Source organism: Pseudophryne corroboree, chromosome 8 (genome assembly GCF_028390025.1).
Source record: "Pseudophryne corroboree isolate aPseCor3 chromosome 8, aPseCor3.hap2, whole genome shotgun sequence".
Classification (NCBI taxonomy): domain Eukaryota; kingdom Metazoa; phylum Chordata; class Amphibia; order Anura; family Myobatrachidae; genus Pseudophryne; species Pseudophryne corroboree.
The window spans coordinates 177,924,145-177,944,202 of NC_086451.1; the positions used below are offsets into that span (position 1 = coordinate 177,924,145).

General features: G+C 45.2%; 4 non-coding genes across 4 annotated transcripts; all 4 read left to right on the forward strand.

Moving 5' to 3' along the window:
- The first annotated feature begins 17,850 nt into the window (after positions 1 to 17,850).
- Positions 17,851 to 18,014, forward strand: LOC134951901 (U1 spliceosomal RNA). Its single transcript, XR_010184555.1, has one exon. It is a non-coding gene; the product is annotated as a U1 spliceosomal RNA (small nuclear RNA).
- Positions 18,015 to 18,166: 152 nt separating this feature from the next.
- LOC134953125 (U1 spliceosomal RNA) lies at positions 18,167 to 18,329 on the forward strand. Its single transcript, XR_010185440.1, has one exon. It is a non-coding gene; the product is annotated as a U1 spliceosomal RNA (small nuclear RNA).
- Positions 18,330 to 18,999: 670 nt separating this feature from the next.
- On the forward strand, positions 19,000 to 19,163 carry LOC134950930 (U1 spliceosomal RNA). The gene has a single exon (XR_010183762.1). It is a non-coding gene; the product is annotated as a U1 spliceosomal RNA (small nuclear RNA).
- A 152-nt stretch (positions 19,164 to 19,315) lies between these two features.
- Positions 19,316 to 19,478, forward strand: LOC134953547 (U1 spliceosomal RNA). The gene has a single exon (XR_010185627.1). It is a non-coding gene; the product is annotated as a U1 spliceosomal RNA (small nuclear RNA).
- The last annotated feature ends 580 nt before the right edge of the window (positions 19,479 to 20,058 follow it).

Genomic DNA, 20,058 nt, shown 5'->3' on the forward strand with positions numbered 1-20,058 from the left:
TATTGGGAGGTGTGAGGTGTTCAGAATAGACTGGAAAGGAGTAGAAATTATGGTTATTGAGCTTAATACTATAGGATCAAAATTACCCCCAAATTCTATGATTTTAGCTGTTTGAGGTTTTAAAAAAAAATCACCCGAATCCAAAACCCGAAAGGGTGGTTTTGCCAAAACGCGTCCGTATCCAAAACACAACTGCGGATCCGAAACCAAAACCAAAACATGAAACACGAAAAATGCCCGCTGCACATCTCTAGTTAGGGGTGAAGCATGTAGCCTTGTAGACTATGCACAGCTATATCTAGAAAAATATACGATCTAATCTTTAACCAACCAATGCAAGAAAGTATTTAATGTGAAAATACGAAACACTAGACTAATTGGAGGTGCGCCCTAAAGCAAATTACAATGTTAGGATTAGGGGGTTCGGAAAGACCTCTAGTGTATACACTACTATATACATTTTAAGATAGGAAGGTACAAATTACATATTCACATTGCATCTATGGGCTGGATTCAAATGTCCCTTTCCTCCCTCAATCGTGCCCGTCAGCAGCTATTCTAATGTTGCTGCTAACGGGTGCGACATGTTTATTTCAGCTCGCTACCCCCAGGGGAAACAAGCTGAAATGTGTGCAAAGAGACCCATTTGGGCAACCAAACGGTGTCTTTTCACGATCGCGCCCATTACTTTATTCAGGTTTAGGTGCTTTGTGCACCTAAACCAGAGTGTAATGGGCGCAATAATTGAGGGCATTTGAATTTCCCTTATATGTGTGTGTGTGATATACACACAGACACACATACTGTATTTCTTTATATAATGGACACCTCAGTTTCTATTCATTCATGTCCTGCCCCCTACTCTGTCAGACCCCTTCCCCTCTACTTTTCTGACCCCAAACGCCACTCATTTTTGTTGAGTGCTGGTGGGCCCATTCAGAATTTTGCTATGGGGCCCACAAAGGTCTAGTTACGCCACTGGGCAGGGTTATAGAGGAGGCGGTGCAAGGCATCCTGGGAACAGTCAAAGCTTTAGCCTGTTGGTGCCTTGGATCAACATCCAACTCTACACCCCGATGTTAGTGTAGTGCCTTTTGGGGTTAAGGTTTTACAGAAAGTTACAGGTTTTTTTAATTTAGTAAAATATGCCCCATTTTAAAGATAGGGCATTTAAATTTGTTGCACCTGTGCAGTACATAGCAGCCTGCAGGGCATGTACAGTGGCTTCATTTGGGTGCACATACATTGCCGGCTCCTGGTCGCAAACTGAAATTATTGTGTGTAAGTGGAATTAGCGGTGTTTATGTCATACAGGGGGGTGGGGGAGGTTTGTGGTTGGCGGGGGGCACGCTGTGCGATTATAATCCTGCATCTATACATACATGCGCTAACACCTGGACATACACTGATGTACCCACACCTAATATCCATACATACACGCCCTGACACCTGGACATACACCAACATTCCCACACCTGCATCTATACATACACATGCTGACACCTGGACATACACCAACATACAAGCACCTGCATCTATATATACACGCGCTGACAAATGGACATACACCGACGTACCCACACTTGCATCTATACATACATGCACTGACATCTGGACATACAAGCACCTGCATCTATACATACACGCGCTGACACCTGAACCTACACTGACGTTCCCACACCTGCATCTATACATACACATTCTGACACCTGGACATACACAGACGTACCCACACCTGCATCTATACATACACGCGTTGACACCTGGACGTACACTGACGTACACACACCTACATCTATATATGCATGGATGCAAATGTGGGTACGTCTGTATACGTCCAGTTGTTAGCATGTGTATGTATAGATGTTAGGTGTGGGTACATCAGTGTATGTCCAGGTGTCAGCACATGTATGTATAGATTCACATGTGGGTACGTTGGTGTACGTTTAGGGGTCAGCGTGTTTATGTATAGATGTTGGTGTGTGTATGTCAGTGTACGTACAGATATAGGTGTGTGTATGTATGCATGTATGTATGTATGTATATGTATAGAGGAAGGTGTGATACATACATATAACACATACATGATAGATACATACATATATCACACACACGATAGATAGATAGATAGATAGATAGATAGATAGATAGAACACATACATACAAGATAGATACATACATACATGATAGATACATATATACACACACATACGATAGATAGATAGATAGATAGATAGATATCACAAACATATATGATTCATACATATATCACACACACATACATGATACATACATGAGAAAGACCTGGGATGGTGATGAGGCCCGGGCCCCCTGCTGATGTTGCGTTGAGGAAGGCAGTGTTCCAGGGCGGATGCCAGTCGGGGAAAGCGCCGCGCAGCCCGGGAAAAATACTGCTGAGGAGCTACATCTGGAAGAGCCCCAGGGAGGGAGAGTGTCACATGCCCCTTCCTGCGCGGCACACTCTGCAGGCCTGCACATGGGAAGGGAGGTCTCTGGCCACACATACTCACCCTGCTGCTGAAGCCCCGCTGCTGTCCTCATCAGCGCTCTCCAGCGGGGAGCGGGGCCAGGATGAACCTCAACCTGTGAGAACTATCTTCATGATCAAGAGATCTCATATGCAAGATAAGTATGTGTTGGGAAAGGGCTGGGGAGGGCGGCTGCTCGGGCACACCCTCGTCAAGTTAAGGAGATTTAACTGAGGAAGCACAAGGGAACTCTCGTCTGAGGACAACAACTGCAGGGAGACCACATCTTTTCAGATGAACATGGGAGGGCGGAAGGCTGCCTAATACTGAAGCACCCTCAGACATTAAACCATATGCAACAACTATTGCAAGCATTCCTGGGGGAAGGTCTGCAGCAGACGGATTTGCATTCGGTGATGTCATCCAAGCAGTGGGCCAAAGTTGGCTGGAACCCTCATCTGTATATGAAAAGAGAAAAGGGGCATGCGGGGCATGGCGGTCTTTTGCGGCGCTTGGATAACCCCAAGTTTGCATTAAACACCCCCACCCTCCTTCGGTGTGGGGCTCATGTTGGCCATGCCCAAGCCCCTGAAGCATTCAAGCTGATTTCTTGCAGCAGCTGGGCACTGTAACAGCTTCAGAGCTGCTCTACAAGACAAGTAAAAGGGTGTGGGCCCTGCAGCACCACCGGTAGTTTGCATACACACATATATAGGACAGCATCTCTTATATGCCCCAGGGTCAATAAAATAGTATCCTTGTCTAGGCTATCCATCCCCTCAGATAAGGCATTTGTCCATGCCGCTACAGCACTACACACCCAGGTCGACGCAATTGCCGGTCTGAGTAAGGTACCTGAATGTGTATAAATGGACTTCAGGGTAATCTCCTGTTTGCGGTCAGCACACTCTTTGAGGGTAGCCGTATCCTGGGACGGGAGGGCTACCTTCTTGGATAAGCGTGTTAATGCTTTGTCCACCCTAGGGGAGGATTCCCATCGTAACCTATCCGTTGATGGGAAAGGATACGCCATAAGAATCCTTTTGGAAATCTGCAGTCTTTTATCTGGAGATTTCCAAGCTTTTTCACATAACTCGTTCAGCTCGTGTGAGGGGGGAAAGGTTACCTCAGGCTTCTTTCCCTTGTACATATGTACCCTCTTGTCAGCGACAGGGGGTTACTCTGTGATGTGCAAAACATCTTTTATTGCCATAATCATAAATCGAATGGATTTTGCCAATTTTGGCTGTAACTTTGCATCATCGTAATCGACACTGGAGTCAGAATCCGTGTCGGTATCTGTGTTAACAAACTGGGATAGTGGGCGCTTATGAGACCCTGACAGTCCCTGCAACATAGGATCAGGCATGGGTTGAGACCCTGACTGTCCCAAAGCTTCTGCCTTGTCTAATCTTTTGTGCAATGAGTTTACACTAGCATTTAAAACATTCCACATATCCATCCAATCAGCTGTCGGCGGAGACACCACATTCATTTGCTCCCGCTCCTCTCTAATATAGCCTTCTTCCTCAGACATGTCGACACACGTGTACCGACACACCACACACACAGGGAATGCTTTTTCTGAAGACAGTTTCCCCACAAGGCCCTTTGGAGAGACAGAGAGGGAGTATGCCAGCACACACCCCAGCGCTATATAACCCAGGAATAAAACAGTAACTTAATGTTTGCCCAGTAGTGCTGCTGTATGTAATTTGCGAATTATGTGCCCCCCCCCCCTCTTTTCAACCCTCTTGTCTAACGTGGTATAAGCAGGGTAGAGTCCGGGGAGCTTCCTCTCAGCGGTGCTGTGGAGAAAAAATGGCGCTGGTGAGTGCTGAGGGAGAAGCCCCGCCCCCTCGGAGGCGGGCTTCTGTCCCGCTTAAACTGTAAAATTGGTGGGGGCTCATACATATATACAGTGCCCAGCTGTATATATGTTATATTTTTGCGAAAGAGGTTTATATTGCTGCCCAGGGCGCCCCCCCTGCGCCCTGCACCCTTACAGTGACCGGAGTATGTGAGGTGTATGGGAGCAAAGGCACACAGCTGCAGTGCTGTGCGTTACCTCAGTGAAGATCATGAAGTCTTCTGCCGCCTCTGAAGTCTTCTTTTCTTCTCATACTCACCCGGCTTCTATCTTCCGGCTCTGCGAGGGGGACGGAGGCGCGGCTCTGGGACGGACGGCGAGGGTGAGATCCTGCGTACCAATCCCTCTGGAGCTAATGGTGTCCAGTAGCCTAAGAAGCAGGACCTTGCAACTCAGAGAGTAGGGCTGCTTCTCTCCCCTCAGTCCCTCGATGAGGGAGTCTATTGCCAGCAGTGCTCCCTGAAAATTAAAAACCTAACAAAATACTTTCTGTCAGAAAGCTCAGGAGAGCTCCTGAAAAGCACCCAGTCTCCACTGGGCACAGTATCAAACTGAGGTCTGGAGGAGGGGCATAGAGGGAGGAGCCAGTGCACACCCAGAACTAAAGTCTTTCTTAAAGTGCCCATGTCTCCTGCGGAGCCCGTCTATCCCCATGGTCCTTACGGAGTCCCCAGCATCCTCTAGGACTTTAGAGAAAATAGGATTTTAATACCTACTGGTAAATCCTTTTCTCTTAGTCCGTAGAGGATGCTGGGCACCCGTCCCAGTGCGTACTGTGTCTGCAGTTATTAAATGGCCCTTAACTCCAGAACATTTATGTGGAGACAACTTTCCTGACTTGACCATCTTCCTTGGATGTTTTCCCCCTGTGTGACTGCTCCCCAGCCTCGGAGGGTTGCATCCGTGGTCCCTAGGATCCCGTCCTGGATCCCAAACCATCACCCCTCTAGGTGGTGAGAACTGTGCAGCCACCAATGGAGTGAGATTCTGGTCTTGGAAGACAGGATTATCCTCCGGTGCATGTGTAGGTGGGATCCGGACCACTTGTCCAACAGGTCCCACTGGAACACTCTGGCATGGAGCCTGCCAAACTGAATGGCCTCGTAGGCCGCAACCATCTTCCCCAGCAACCGAATGCATTGATGGATTAACACTCTTGCTGGTTTCAGAATTTGTTTGACCAGACTCTGGATCTCCAGAGCCATTCCACTAGAAGAAAACCTCTTCTGTGTCCAGTATCACTCCCAAAAACAACAACCGCGTCATTAGGATATCGGATTTTTCTGTATTTTGGAATAATTGCATACCATAACGAGATATTATGGTGATGGGACCTAAATCTAAGCACAGAATGCATTTATGTTTCATATATACCATATACACACAGCCTGAAGGTCATTTTAGCCAATATTTTTTATAACTTTGTGCATTAAACAAAGTGTGTGTACATTCACAGAATTCATTTATGTGTCATATACACCTTATACACACAGTCTGAAGTTCATTTAATACAATATTTTTAATAACTTTGAGTATTAAACAAAGTTTGTGTACACTGAGCCATCAAAAAACAAAGGTTTCACTATCTCAGTCTCACTCAAAAAAGTCCGTATTTCGGAATATTCCGTATTTCGGAATATTTGGATATGGGATACTCAACCTGTATTACTTTTTTCTGCTACTGGTTCTTTACCTATGCAAACAAGCATCTGACTTGCCTTTCCTATTGCTTTGTTACATTGCTCACCTGAAATAGTAATACTTAGATAGCTTTCCTCTTGCCATTATAATGCCCTTAATATTATAGTTAGCCTTTGTATTTTTGAGACGTGTATGATTTTGCATTTTTTGGCATTAAATGTTGCCATGTTCTTGACCATTCCTCTAGTCCAGGGGCGGAACTGCCAGAGACAACGGAGTCAGTTGCCGCCGGGCTCCAGCCCTAAAGGGGCTTCCTCCATTGCCCTCCGGCTGTTACGTGCCCTTCCTACTAAATAGACAAAGGCGCTACCAGCAGGGTCTCGCAGTTTGTACATTCCATGCCGTAACACCCTTCTTTCCACCTTTTTAAAGACCCAGCCCAGCAGCCTCGCCGCTGCCACCACCGCTAGCTGCAGCACTGCCAGCGGTGGGGTGCCCCTGCTTCTTCTCACACCACAGATAGCTGGGCAGCACTGCAACTGCCTGCCTGATTGCTCCGCCCCCTTCCGGCTCCCAAGCACCTCTGCTGCCCAGTGATCCAGGAGCCTGCTGCTAGGAAGAAGTGGCCGAGCTTCAGCAAGCGAGTCTGGACACTGGCGGAGGAAGCCATGATAACCAGATAATGGGGAGTGGAGAGCCAGTTCCAAGGTAATACTTTATACAGCTGGTTGAGATCCTGGTCGGTGGATATGGATTCCAAGAAAACCCTGGAGGTGCTTCCTTTCAAGGGAGACACTCTCTTTGGAGAAGACCTCAATAAGATTGTAGCTGATCTGGCTACCGCTAAAACAGCTTGCCTACCTAGTATGACTTCTACCACGCAGAAGGCTAAAAGTACTTTCCCTTGGCCCTTTCATCCTCAAGGTAAAGCGTACCCAAGGTCAGGCATACCCAAAGCAAGCTCATGCTTCCAGACCTGCCAAGCCCAGACTGAAGCAAGCCTGGGCTGCCCATCAGCCTGCTTCCAAAACGGACAAGCCTGCCGCATGACGGTGCAGGCCTCCCTCTGGGGGATCCCAGGGTGGGGGGCCCGACTTCTAGGTTTGGCATAATTCTAAGCTAGAGAATTCTGTTTGGAGCTCACCTTGTACTTTGTGAAGAAATAATCAGCATTGTGGCTGAGCAGATACATGTAGTGTGTGGCTGCAAACTGCATGGATCTGCTGCGTTGTAATGCTGATACTTTTTTTTTCAAAGTACCAATAGCTTCATATAATGTTCACAATTTTTATGCAGGATCAAATAGCTCAATAGGTAGGGTGTTTGATTAGAATTCAACAGGTTATAGGTTTGAATCCTGGGTATGGTAGTTTGAGATGTGTTATTTAATAAAGTATGTTGTTCTGACTGCCGGCATCCTATCACCTGGGATATCATACTAAATAAATGGAGTTGATCAATTTTTTTTTATTTTTTTTTTAAACTAGGGACAATTTCCAGATACTTTTCTTTATAACTGAGATTGCCCCCTGGAACTTCACATCAGTTGACAACTATGCATGAGTGGGCAGTGCTTGCTCTGGATCTGCCCACCCATTTATGTGCCGTCATAAAAGAAAGCACAACTGACAGTTATCCTGGGCGTACACTACACAATTATCTGTCAGGCTATCTATCCAGTCTGGATGGATGGAATGAAAATCTGGTAATGTATAGGAGCAAATGTCAATTAACCATTTGCTCCCAAACACTAGAAAAGTGGTCAAAAATGGTCATTACACAAATTGGTTAAACCCAAAATTTAACCAATTTGTTTAGGGGACCATTTTTGTCCATTTTCTAGTGTTTGAGAGTAAATCGTTGATGGTCATTTGCTCACATAGATAACCGGATTTCTATTCCAACCAGCCAGTGTTGGAGATATGGTCTGCCAGATTACATAATGCATACCAGAGCCATAACTAGACTTTTTGGTGCCCTGTGACAGATAATTATATGCCCCCCCCCCTCCCCATTTTTGCAATATAGACAAAAGGCGCATGCCTTGTGGGGAAGGGGCATAACAAGATTGGTCTCAGAGAAAGCACATGAGATATGAAGATATATCTAGTATACTTGACACTCAATGGTTTGTGGTATTGCCGGGGTGCCCTCCTTAAATGCATATACAGTCACACATGGCGTGTTTGTGCAAATGGCATATTAGCAGTCAGCACTAACTGGTGACATGCCATTTGTACAAGTAAGCCATGTGTGACTAGTATATAAACATACTTTATTAAATAACACCTCAAACTATCATACCCAGGATTCAAACCTATAACCTGTTGAATTCTAATCAAATACCCTACCCATTGAGCTACTTGATCCTGCATCTATTCTAACCTCCAAAAACAGATTCAGTTGCATTTTCCAGCGTGTTTTGTTTGCGCCTTTGCAAATGTCTTACATCGACAAACTTATTTAGTACTATTTTGCAAATAGGGTTACATTGTCGCAACATTGTGTTCCCTAATTGCTTGATTTTTTTAAATGCAACAATTGATAAAGACACCTGATAATTGCTCTGTGGAGTCTTATTTTGTGTCTACTTCTTATCTACATTTAATTCCCTACCTCTAATCAAGGCATTTTTAAATGCTGGGGGCTGCCAGGACGTGAGGCCTACCTAGACTTTAGATCTGAATTTGAATGTACTTGTGAACTAACTTAATTTCCTACTTCTAAATTCATTCCTAAATTCACTACTTATATTAATCCTGTAGTTGGGCATTTTGAGCCTTCAATTGTGGGCATTGTTTTGTGTCCAGACCAGCAGCTGGTGGTGTGCATTTTGCTGGAAAGGCATCGAAGACCTCCGATATGCTGCATCTCCTGATGTGTGTCTCCCTCAAGTGGCTGTCAGCAAATGCATGCTAGACACCCCATTCCAAGCTGATTGTGACATCACGGAACATGCATCATAGAACAGGCATGCTAGAATATGGGTCTTCAACCTGCGACCCTCCAGCTGCTGTGGAACTACATATACCAGCATGCCCTGCCTCAGTTTTAGCATACCTTAATAGCAAAACTGTGGCAGGGCATGCTGGGATGTGTAGTTTCACAGCAGCTAGAGGGCCACAGGATGAAGACCCATGTGCTAGAGCCAAGCCGCAGGTACATTGAATGCTAGCAAGCTGAATGTTTAATTCCTTTTTGTTCCGCAGCATTCCAATGCGGAAGATTCCATGGAACCAGAGATTATTCCATTGAGAAGGACATGCTGCCTGGATGACTGCACTGTGCAAATTAAGTCACGGAGCCAGTTGGCTTGTGGGTGGCTCTGGTGACTGGGTGGTTGGGTGGGCGGTGTGTCGGAGGTGGAGCACATGCAAATGAATGTGTATCATCCAGCTAGTGAGAGTGAAAACTCATGCAGGAGTGTGCCTGCTTGTCAGTGGGTTATGCACCTTGCCAGACGTCAAATCTACATGGAGCAGCTGGAGGGGACAAGAGCAGGTTTGCAAAATATAGATAGAAGAGCATATATGCTGGCGCATTCTCCATGATTGTGTCAGCTTATGTTTTGGTGCACTGCACTTTCCTCCATTAAGTTTTAGCTATTTTGGTTAAACGCAAGTGTAGTTGCTTCTCGTCCTTTTGGCTGTGATCTTGTATCGTGGTTAAAGAGTCTGCTGGAGGGATTGTTTTCTTCATTGGCGAGAGACTGAAGATATTCCAGGATGGAAGGCTTGGGAACACTATCCGTTTTTAAGTTGTGGAAGAGTTGAAAGACCGGATTGGACTACATTCTATAGTAAAGGATATCTTTGTATTTATTAATCCTCCCTTTATATGTGTCTGTCTTTCAATAAAGCTTCGGGCTTGTGATTCCCTCACCCTCTTACACTCCACACCCATAGCCTTATTAACTGTTGTATTATTGTATTGTTTAAATGTATAGTGCAGTTCATGATTTATAGTGTAGGCTGGCCTGTGCTGTAGTTCTTGAACTGTACTATACCGACAGCATTTGTATTGTGTTTTATCTGTGCTGCAACACAGTACTTATGTGTGTAATGTTTATGTATGTTTTTTTGCTTCTTTATGTCAATAAAGACTGCTTTTTCAATCCAATATCTGAAAACAATCAATGTTTATCTTTGATGGCAATAGAAGTGGTATGATATTTGCTGCTTTTGAAAGGCAATATCTGATATGTCCCCTATCTGGGAACCATATATTAAATGGCTTTTCAGAAAAGGGAGATGGTAGAAGAGCTTTCAGTACTGGTAGGACCGATGCACATTTCCTATTCTAGCCTCCAAAAACAGATTCAGTTGCATTTTCCAGCGTGTTCTGGATGCGCCTTTGCAAATGTCTTACATCGACAAACTTATTTAGTACTATTTTGCAAATAGGGTTACATTGTTGCAACATTGTGTTCCCTAATTGCTTGATTTTTTAAATGCAACAATTGATAAAGACACCTGATAACTGCTCTGTGGAGTCTTATTTTGTGTCTACTTTTTATCTACATTTAATTCTCTACCTCTAATCAAGGCATTTTTAAGTGCTGGGAACTGCCAGGACGTGAGGCCTACCTAGACTTTAGATCTGAATTTGAATGTACTTGTGAACTAACTTAATTTCCTACTTCTAAATTCATTCCTAAATTCACTACTTACATGAATCCTGTAGTTGGGCATTTTGGGACTTCGATTGTGGGCATTGTTTTGTGTCCAGACCAGCAGCAGGTGGTGTGCATTTGCTGGAAAGGCATCGAAGACCTCCGATATGCTGCATCTCCTGATGTGTGTCTCCCTCAAGTGGCTGTCAGCAAATGCCTGCTAGACACCCCATTCCAAGCTGATTGTGACATCACGGTACATGCATCATAGAACAGGCATGCTAGAACATGGGTCTTCAACCTGCGACCCTCCAGCTGCTGTGGAACTACACATCCCAGCATGCCCTGCCTCAGTTTTAGCATACCTTAATAGCAAAACTGTGGCAGGGCATGCTGGGATGTGTAGTTTCACAGCAGCTGGAGGGCCACAGGATGAAGACCCATGTGCTAGAGCCAAGCCGCAGGTACATTGAATGCTAGCAAGCTGAATATTTAAATCCTTTTTGTTCCGCAGTATTCCAATGTGGAAGAGTCCATGGAACCAGAGATCCTTCCATTGAGAAGGACATGCTGCCTGGATGACTACACTGTGCAAATTAAATCACGGAGCTAGTTGGTTTGTGGGTGGCTCTGGTGACTGGGTGGTTGGGTGGGTGGTGTGTCGGAGGTGGAGCACATGCAAATGATTGTGTATCATCCAGCTAGTGAGAGAGAAAACTCATGCAGGAGTGTGCCTGCTTGTCAGTGGGTTATGCACCTTGCCAGACGTCAAATCTACATAGAGCAGCTGGAGGGGACAAGAGCAGGTTTGCAAAATATAGATAGAAGAGCATATATGCTGGCACATTCTCCATGATTGTGTCAGCTTATGTTTTGGTGCACTGCACTTTCCTCCACTAAGTTTTAGCCATTTTTGTTAAGCTCAAGTGTAGTTGCTTCTCGGCCTTTTGGCTGTGATCTTGTATCGTGGTTGAAGGGTCTGCTGGAGGGAGGGATTGTTTTCTTCATTGGCGAAAGACCAAAGATATTCCAGGATGGAAGGCTTGGGAACACTATCCGTTTTTCAGTTGTGGAAGAGCACAGAGGTCGGATTGGACTACATTCTATAGTAAAGGATACCTTTCTATTTATTGCCCCTCCCCTTATATGTGTCTGTGTTACAATAAAGCTTCGGTCTTGTGATTCCCTCACCCTCTTACACTCCACACACATAGCCTTATTAACTGTTGTATTATTGTATAGTTTAAATGTATAGTGCAGTTCATGATTTATAGTGTAGGCTGGCCTGTGCTGTAGTTCTTGAACTGTACTATACAGACAGCATTTGTATTGTGTTTTGGCTGTGCTGCAACACAGTACTTATGTGTGTAATGTTTATGTATGTTTTTTTGCTTCTTTATGTCAATAAAGACTGCTTTTTCAATCCAATATCTGAAAACAATCAATGTTTATCTTTGATGGCAATAGAAGTGGTATGATATTTGCTGCTTTTGAAAGGCAATATCTGATATGTCCCCTATCTGGGAACCATATATTAAATGGCTTTTCAGAAAAGGAAGATGGTAGAAGAGCTTTCAGTACTTGTTTGACCGATGCACATTTCCTATTCTAGCCTCCAAAAACAGATTCAGTTGCATTTTCCAGTGTGTTTTAAATGCGCCTTTGCAAATGTCTTACATCGACAAACTTATTTAGTACTATTTTGCAAATAGGGTTACATTGTTGCAACATTGTGTTCCCTAATTGCTTGATTTTTTAAATGCAACAATTGATAAAGACACCTGATAACTGCTCTGTGGAGTCTTATTTTGCGTCTACTTCTTATCTACATTTAATTCCCTACCTCTAATCAAGGCATTTTTAAATGCTGGGGGCTGCCAGGACGTGAGGCCTACCTAGACTTTAGATCTGAATTTGAATGCACTTGTGAACTAACTTAATTTCCTACTTCTAAATTCATTCCTAAATTCACTACTTACATGAATCCTGTAGGTGGGCATTTTGGGACTTCGATTGTGGGCATTGTTTTGTGTCCAGACCAGCAGCAGGTGGTGTGCATTTGCTGGAAAGGCATCGAAGACCTCCGATATGCTGCATCTCCTGATGTGTGTCTACCTCAAGTGGCTGTCAGCAAATGCCTGCTAGATACCCCATTCCAAGCTGATTGTGACATCACGGAACATGCATCATAGAACAGGCATGCTAGAACATGGGTCTTCAACCTGCGACCCTCCAGCTGCTGTGGAACTACACATCCCAGCATGCCCTGCCTCAGTTTTAGCATACCTTAATAGCAAAACTGTGGCAGGGCATGCTGGGATGTGTAGTTTCACAGCAGCTGGAGGGCCACAGGATGAAGACCCATGTGCTAGAGCCAAGCCGCAGGTACATTGAATGCTAGCAAGCTGAATGTTTAAATCCTTTTTGTTCCGCAGCATTCCAATGCGGAAGATTCCATGGAACCAGAGATTATTCCATTGAGAAGGACATGCTGCCTGGATGACTGCACTGTGCAAATTAAGTCACGGAGCCAGTTGGCTTGTGGGTGGCTCTGGTGACTGGGTGGTTGGGTGGGTGGTGTGTCGGAGGTGGAGCACATGCAAATGAATGTGTATCATCCAGCTAGTGAGAGTGAAAACTCATGCAGGAGTGTGCCTGCTTGTCAGTGGGTTATGCACCTTGCCAGACGTCAAATCTACATGGAGCAGCTGGAGGGTACAAGAGCAGGTTTGCAAAATATAGATAGAAGAGCATATATGCTGGCGCATTCTCCATGATTGTGTCAGCTTATGTTTTGGTGCACTGCACTTTCCTCCACTAAGTTTTAGCTATTTTGGTTAAACGCAAGTGTAGTTGCTTCTCGCCCTTTTGGCTGTGATCTTGTATCGTGGTTAAAGAGTCTGCTGGAGGGATTGTTTTCTTCATTGGCGAGAGACTGAAGATATTCCAGGATGGAAGGCTTGGGAACACTATCCGTTTTTAAGTTGTGGAAGAGTTGAAAGACCGGATTGGACTACATTCTATAGTAAAGGATATCTTTGTATTTATTAATCCTCCCTTTATATGTGTCTGTCTTTCAATAAAGCTTCGGGCTTGTGATTCCCTCACCCTCTTACACTCCACACCCATAGCCTTATTAACTGTTGTATTATTGTATTGTTTAAATGTATAGTGCAGTTCATGATTTATAGTGTAGGCTGGCCTGTGCTGTAGTTCTTGAACTGTACTATACCGACAGCATTTGTATTGTGTTTTATCTGTGCTGCAACACAGTACTTATGTGTGTAATGTTTATGTATGTTTTTTTGCTTCTTTATGTCAATAAAGACTGCTTTTTCAATCCAATATCTGAAAACAATCAATGTTTATCTTTGATGGCAATAGAAGTGGTATGATATTTGCTGCTTTTGAAAGGCAATATCTGATATGTCCCCTATCTGGGAACCATATATTAAATGGCTTTTCAGAAAAGGGAGATGGTAGAAGAGCTTTCAGTACTGGTAGGACCGATGCACATTTCCTATTCTAGCCTCCAAAAACAGATTCAGTTGCATTTTCCAGCGTGTTTTGGATGCGCCTTTGCAAATGTCTTACAGCGACAAACTTATTTAGTACTATTTTGCAAATAGGGTTACATTGTTGCAACATTGTGTTCCCTAATTGCTTGATTTTTTAAATGCAACAATTGATAAAGACACCTGATAACTGCTCTGTGGAGTCTTATTTTGTGTCTACTTTTTATCTACATTTAATTCTCTACCTCTAATCAAGGCATTTTTAAGTGCTGGGGGCTGCCAGGACGTGAGGCCTACCTAGACTTTAGATCTGAATTTGAATGTACTTGTGAACTAACTTAATTTCCTACTTCTAAATTCATTCCTAAATTCACTACTTACATGAATCCTGTAGTTGGGCATTTTGGGACTTCGATTGTGGGCATTGTTTTGTGTCCAGACCAGCAGCAGGTGGTGTGCATTTGCTGGAAAGGCATCGAAGACCTCCGATATGCTGCATCTCCTGATGTGTGTCTCCCTCAAGTGGCTGTCAGCAAATGCCTGCTAGACACCCCATTCCAAGCTGATTGTGACATCACGGTACATGCATCATAGAACAGGCATGCTAGAACATGGGTCTTCAACCTGCGACCCTCCAGATGCTGTGGAACTACACATCCCAGCATGCCCTGCCTCAGTTTTAGCATACCTTAATAGCAAAACTGTGGCAGGGCATGCTGGGATGTGTAGTTTCACAGCAGCTGGAGGGCCACAGGATGAAGACCCATGTGCTAGAGCCAAGCCGCAGGTACATTGAATGCTAGCAAGCTGAATGTTTAAATCCTTTTTGTTCCGCAGCATTCCAATGCGGAAGATTCCATGGAACCAGAGATTATTCCATTGAGAAGGACATGCTGCCTGGATGACTGCACTGTGCAAATTAAGTCACGGAGCCAGTTGGCTTGTGGGTGGCTCTGGTGACTGGGTGGTTGGGTGGGCGGTGTGTCGGAGGTGGAGCACATGCAAATGAATGTGTATCATCCAGCTAGTGAGAGTGAAAACTCATGCAGGAGTGTGCCTGCTTGTCAGTGGGTTATGCACCTTGCCAGACGTCAAATCTACATGGAGCAGCTGGAGGGTACAAGAGCAGGTTTGCAGAATATAGATAGAAGAGCATATATGCTGGCGCATTCTCCATGATTGTGTCAGCTTATGTTTTGGTGCACTGCACTTTCCTCCACTAAGTTTTAGCTATTTTGGTTAAACGCAAGTGTAGTTGCTTCTCGCCCTTTTGGCTGTGATCTTGTATCGTGGTTAAAGAGTCTGCTGGAGGGATTGTTTTCTTCATTGGCGAGAGACTGAAGATATTCCAGGATGGAAGGCTTGGGAACACTATCCGTTTTTAAGTTGTGGAAGAGTTGAAAGACCGGATTGGACTACATTCTATAGTAAAGGATATCTTTGTATTTATTAATCCTCCCTTTATATGTGTCTGTCTTTCAATAAAGCTTCGGGCTTGTGATTCCCTCACCCTCTTACACTCCACACCCATAGCCTTATTAACTGTTGTATTATTGTATTGTTTAAATGTATAGTGCAGTTCATGATTTATAGTGTAGGCTGGCCTGTGCTGTAGTTCTTGAACTGTACTATACCGACAGCATTTGTATTGTGTTTTATCTGTGCTGCAACACAGTACTTATGTGTGTAATGTTTATGTATGTTTTTTTGCTTCTTTATGTCAATAAAGACTGCTTTTTCAATCCAATATCTGAAAACAATCAATGTTTATCTTTGATGGCAATAGAAGTGGTATGATATTTGCTGCTTTTGAAAGGCAATATCTGATATGTCCCCTATCTGGGAACCATATATTAAATGGCTTTTCAGAAAAGGGAGATGGTAGAAGAGCTTTCAGTACTGGTAGGACCGATGCACATTTCCTATTCTAGCCTCCAAAAACAGATTCAGTTGCATTTTCCAGCGTGTTTTGGATGCGCCTTTGCAAATGTCTTACATCGACAAACTTATTTAGTACTATTTTGCAAATAGGGTTACATTGTTGCAACATTGTGTTCCCTAATTGCTTGATTTTTTAAATGCAACAATTGATAAAGACACCTGATAACTGCTCTGTGGAGTCTTATTTTGTGTCTACTTTTTATCTACATTTAATTCTCTACCTCTAATCAAGGCATTTTTAAGTGCTGGGGGCTGCCAGGACGTGAGGCCTACCTAGACTTTAGATCTGAATTTGAATGTACTTGTGAACTAACTTAATTTCCTACTTCTAAATTCATTCCTAAATTCACTACTTACATGAATCCTATAGTTGGGCATTTTGGGACTTCGATTGTGGGCATTGTTTTGTGTCCAGACCAGCAGCAGGTGGTGTGCATTTGCTGGAAAGGCATCGAAGACCTCCGATATGCTGCATCTCCTGATGTGTGTCTCCCTCAAGTGGCTGTCAGCAAATGCCTGCTAGACACCCCATTCCAAGCTGATTGTGACATCACGGTACATGCATCATAGAACAGGCATGCTAGAACATGGGTCTTCAACCTGCGACCCTCCAGATGCTGTGGAACTACACATCCCAGCATGCCCTGCCTCAGTTTTAGCATACCTTAATAGCAAAACTGTGGCAGGGCATGCTGGGATGTGTAGTTTCACAGCAGCTGGAGGGCCACAGGATGAAGACCCATGTGCTAAAGCCAAGCCGCAGGTACATTGAATGCTAGCAAGCTGAATATTTAAATCCTTTTTATTCCGCAGCATTCCAATGTGGAAGATTCCATGGAACCAGAGATCCTTCCATTGAGAAGGACATGCTGCCTGGATGACTACACTGTGCAAATTAAATCACGGAGCCAGTTGGCTTGTGGGTGGCTCTGGTCACTGGGTGGTTGGGTGGGTGGTGTGTCGGAGGTGGAGCACATGCAAATGATTGTGTATCATCCAGCTAGTGAGAGAGAAAACTCATGCAGGAGTGTGCCTGCTTGTCAGTGGGTTATGCACCTTTCCAGACGTCAAATCTACATGGAGCAGCTGGAGAGGACAAGAGCAGGTTTGCAAAATATAGACAGAAGAGCTCTCCAGCCTAGTTTGCTGTCTGTTTCCACTTCTCTTTTCTTGAGCCGCTCCCTTCTATGCCCTTGCGCACTATCCTGACTTCTCCCATCTGCTTACTTTGTGCCTTCCAACGCACAATGCGAACTACAGGTAGTGCTGCAGGGCCCACACCCTTTTACTTGCCATACAGAGCAGCTCTGGAGCTGTTACAGTGCCAAGCTGCTGCAAGAAATCAGCTTGAATGCTTCAGGGGCTGGGGCATTGCAAACATGAGCCCCACACCGAAGGAGGGTGGGGGTGTTTAATGCGAACTAAGGGTCATCCAAGCGCCGCAAAAGGCCGCCATTCCCTGCATACCCCTTTTCTCTTTTCATATGCAGATGAGGGTTCCAGCCAACCGTGCCCACTGCTTGGATGACATCACTGTATGCAAATCCGTCTTCTGCAGACCTTCCCCCAGGAATGCTTGCACTAGTTGTTGCATTTGGTTTGTTGTTTGGGGGTGCTTCAGTATTAGGCAGCCTTCTGCCCTCCCATGTTCATCTGAAAATATGTGTTCTCCCTGCAGTTGTTGTCCCCAGATGAGAGTTCCCTTGTGCTGCGTCAGTTGAATCTCCTTTACTTGACAGAGATGTGCCTGAGCAGCGGCCCTCCCCAGCCCTATCCCAAATCATACTTATTTTGCATAGGAGATATCATGGTAATGAAGACTGTTATCCCAGGGTGAGGTTCATTCATTGCATTCTGGGTATGCTGACCCCTGTGATTTCCCCAAATGTGGGAAACTCGACTTCATTATTTGTGGTAGTGGGGGACTGTGTTTGTGCTTTCCTCTGGTCAGCTCTGGTAAAAGTCAGATTTATTTGTCTCAGATCTTCCTCTAGCCTTGTTCTTCTTTCGAGAGTTCCCTTGTGCTGACTCAGATGGATCTCCTTCACTTGACAGGGAAGTGCCCGAGCAGCGACCCTACCCAGCTCTAGCCCAACTCCTACTTACCTGCCAGGTGAGATACTATGATCATGTAGGTGCTTCTCCCAGGGCAAGGCTCACCCATTGCACTCTTGGTGTGCTGCCCCTGTGATTTCCCCAAATGTGGGAAACTTGACTGCATAATTTGTGTTTCCCCTGGTCGGCTCTCGTATAATTCAGATCTCTTTGTCTCAGGTCTCTTTCCAGCCTAGTTTGCTGTCTGTTTCCACTTCTCTTTTCTTGAGCCGCTCCCTTCTATGCCCTTGCGCACTATTCTGACCTCTCCTGTCTGCTTACTTTGTGCCTTCCAACGCACAATGCAAACTACAGGTAGTGCTGCAGGGCCCACACCCTTTTACATGCTTTACAGAGCAGCTCTGGAGCTGTTACAGTGCCCAGCTGCTGCAAGAAATCAGCTTGAATGCTTCAGGGGCTGGGGCATAACCAACATGAGCCCCACACCGAAGGAGGGTGGAGATGTTTAATGCGAATTAGGGGTCATCCAAGCGCCGCAAAAGGCCGCCATTCCCTGCACATCCCTTTTTTCTTTTCATATGCAGACGAGGGTTGAAGCCAACTTTGACCCACTGCTTGGATGACATCACCATATGCAAATCCATCTGCTGCAGGCCTTCCCCAGGAATGCTTGCACTAGTTGTTGCATTTGGTTTGTTGTTTGGGGGTGCTTCAGTATTAGGCAGCCTTCTGCCCTCCCATGTTCATCTGAAAATATGTGTTCTCCCTGCAGTTGTTGTCCCAAGATGAGAGTTTCCTTGTGCTGCCTCAGTTGAATCGCCTTTACTTGACAGAGATGTGCCTGAGCAGCGGCCCTCCCCATCCCTATCCCAAATCATACTTATTTTGCATAGGAGATACCATGGTCATGAAGATTGTTCTCCCAGGGTGAGGTTCATTCATTGCATTCTGGGTATGCTGACCCCTGTGATTTCCCCAAATGTTGGAAACTCGACTGCATTATTTGTGGTAGTGGGGGGCTGTGTTTGTGCTTTCCTCTGGTCAGCTCTGGTAAAAGTCAGATTTCTTTGTCTCAGATCTTCCTCTAGCCTTGTTCTTCTTTCGAGAGTTCCCTTGTGCTGCCTCAGTTGGATCTCCTTCACTTGACAGGGGGGTGCCCGAGCAGCGACCCTCCCCAGCTCTAGCCTAACTCCTACTTACCTGCCAGGTGAGATACTATAATCATGTAGGTGCTTCTCCCAGGGCAAGGCTCACCCATCGCACTCTTGGTGTGCTGCCCCTGTGATTTCCCCAAATGTGGGAAACTTGACTGCATAATTTGTGTTTCCCCTGGTCGGCTCTCGTATAATTCAGATGTCTTTGTCTCAGGTCTCTCTCCAGCCTAGTTTGCTGTCTGTTTCCACTTCTCTTTTCTTGAGCCGCTCCCTTCTATGCCCTTGCGCACTATCCTGACTTCTCCCGTCTGCTTACTTTGTGCCTTCCAACGCACAATGCGAACTACAGGTAGTGCTGCAGGGCCCACACCCTTTTACTTGCCTTACAGAGCAGCTCTGGAGCTGTTACAGTGCCCAGCTGCTGCAAGAAATCAGCTTGAATGCTTCAGGGGCTGGGGCATAGCCAACATGAGCCCCACACCGAAGGAGGGTGGAGGTGTTTAATGCGAACTAGGGGTCATCCAAGCGCCGCAAAAGGCCGCCATGCCCTGCATGCCCCTCTTCTCTATTCATATGCAGATGAGTGTTGAAGCCAACTTTGACCCACTGCTTGGATGACATCACCATATGCAAATCCATCTGCTGCAGGCCTTCCCCCAGGAATGCTTGCACTAGTTGTTGCATTTGGTTTGTTGTTTGGGGGTGCTTCAGTATTAGGCAGCCTTCTGCCCTCCCATGTTCATCTGAAAATTTGTGTTCTCCCTGCAGTTGTTGTCCCCAG